This window comes from Berghia stephanieae, chromosome 14 (genome assembly GCF_034508935.2).
Source record: "Berghia stephanieae isolate SIO BIC M18660-M18661 chromosome 14, UCSD_Bste_1.3, whole genome shotgun sequence".
Classification (NCBI taxonomy): domain Eukaryota; kingdom Metazoa; phylum Mollusca; class Gastropoda; order Nudibranchia; family Aeolidiidae; genus Berghia; species Berghia stephanieae.
The window spans coordinates 30,483,269-30,485,768 of NC_088373.1; the positions used below are offsets into that span (position 1 = coordinate 30,483,269).

The following is a 2,500-nucleotide window of genomic DNA, read 5'->3' on the forward strand; positions in this document are numbered from 1 at the left end:
CACTCACATTTTTGTTTTGTTTTGTTTGTAGGCAGCCATTTTAGTGATTAGTTCTCACTAAATTCTATGAATTAGACTATAAACGCTCAAAGCTACAAACAGTTTTGTGAACGCTATATCCGGTAGGCGGATGTTGCGAGTGTTTTAGCAAAACGCATGGCATCAGTAAGATGCACATTTATTATTATTATTATTATTATTATTAAATTATTATTATTATTATTATTATTATTATTATTATTATTATTATTATTATTATTATTATTATTATATTATTATTATTATTATTATTATTATTATTATTATTATTATTATTATTATTATTATTATTATCATTATTATTATTAAATTTAATTATTATTATTATTATTATTATTATTATTATTATTATTATTATTCTTATTATTATTATTATTATATTATTATCATTATTATTATTTTTTATTATTATTATTATTATTATTATTATTATTATTATTATTATTATTATTATTATTATTATTATTATTATTAATTATTATTAATATTATTATATTATTATTATTATTATTTATTATTATTATTATTATTATTATTATTATTAAATTTTCACATCATCACGGGCCCACAAAACAGACACAGTTCGAAAGTAACATCGGGACCCCCCCAAGGAGATAGTCTGAGCCCGATTCTGTTCACAATATACTTAGAACACGCTCTGAAAGAAGTTCGAAAAGTCATTCCAAAACCAACGACTCATATTGAGAATGCAATCCCTAGAGAAATTGCCTATGCAGATGATGTCGATTTTATTGGATCAACACCAGCAAATATAGACATCATACAAAATACCCTCATGAAATATAACCTCCAAGTCAATGCCAATAAAACCGAATTTACAACAATATCGAGGAACAAAGAGGAATGGAAAAGAACAAAGAAAGTCGGCTCACTAATTGGAGACACCGAGGATGTACACAAGAAGAAAACAGCTATCAAACGCACACTCAGTAAACTCACCAATGTATGGATTAGAGGTGACAAAATAAAGAAAAAAACCAAACTGAAACTGTACCGTGCTCTTGTAAAACCGGTACTTCTGTATAACTGCGGCACTTGGGGCGTTGACAAAATCCGAAGAAGAACATCTGGATGCCTTCCATCGCACACAGCTAAGAAGGGTACTGGACATCAAACACCCAAAAAAAGATCTCAAATGAATCACTCTATAAGATCACAAAAGAAAGACCAATCTCCCTTGACATTTACAACAACGATGGCAACTTTTCGGTCACATACTATGCAGGGACAAAAACATACCAGCTAACCAAGCCATGTCGGGATACTTCCAAAAACACAGGAACCTTTTCAGAGGAAGACCGATCACAACACTCCCTGTGATCCTAAACAAAAACCTCACAACACTTGGACAGAGCATTAGTCTTATAACGGCAAGGGACCTTGATAATCTTAGAACCCTAGCAGAGGACCGGCAATATTGGAGACACCTCACACAGGAAATACTGGAGACAGCCAAGGCGACCCGATCTTTCGGTCGAGACGCGAAAGGCATCTAAGTCAAGTCAAAGTCATCATTATTATTATTATTATTATTATTATTATTATTTATTATTATTATTAATATATTATTATTATTATTATTATTATTATTATTATTATTATTATTATTTTTATTATTATTATTATTATATTATTATTCAACATCATCATCACGGGGCCACAAAACAGACGCAGTTTCGAAAGTTAAACATCGGGACCCCCCAAGGAGATAGTCTGAGCCCGATTCTGTTCACAATATACTTAGAACACGCTCTGAAAGAAGTTCGAAAAGTCATTCCAAAACCAACGACTCATATTGAGAATGCAATCCCTAAGAAATTGCCTATGCAGATGATGTCGATTTATTGGATCAACACCAGCAAATATAAACATCATACAAAATACCCTCATGAAATATAACCTCCAAGTCAATGCCAATAAAACCGAATTTACAACAATATCGAGGAACAAAGAGGAATGGAAAAGAACAAAGAAAGTCGGCTCACTAATTGGAGACACCGAGGATGTACAAAGAAGAAAACAGCTATCAAACGCCGCACTCAGTAAAACTCACCAATGTATGGATTAGAGGTGACAACATAAAGAAAAAAACCAAACTGAAACTGTACCGTGCTCTTGTAAAACCGTACTTTCTGTATAAACTGCGGCACTTGGGCGTTGACAAAATCCGAAGAAGAACATCTGGATGCCTTCCATCGCACACAGCTAAGAAGGGTACTGGACATCAAACACCCAAAAAAGATCTCAAATGAATCACTCTATAAGATCACAAAAGAAAGACCAATCTCCCTTGACATTTTACAACAACGATGGCAACTTTTCGGTCACATACTATGCAGGGACAAAAACATACCAGCTAACCAAGCCATGTCGGGATACTTCCAAAAACACGGAACCTTTTCAGAGGAAGACCGATCACAACACTCCCTGTGATCCTAAA

At 32.6% G+C, this 2,500-nt stretch overlaps 1 protein-coding gene across 1 annotated transcript in view; it reads left to right on the forward strand.

Annotated features, from left to right (window-relative positions):
• LOC144959801 (uncharacterized) overlaps positions 1-2,500 on the forward strand; it is a gene marked incomplete in the record, with an annotated part of 101,386 nt that overhangs the window by 90,542 nt on the left and 8,344 nt on the right.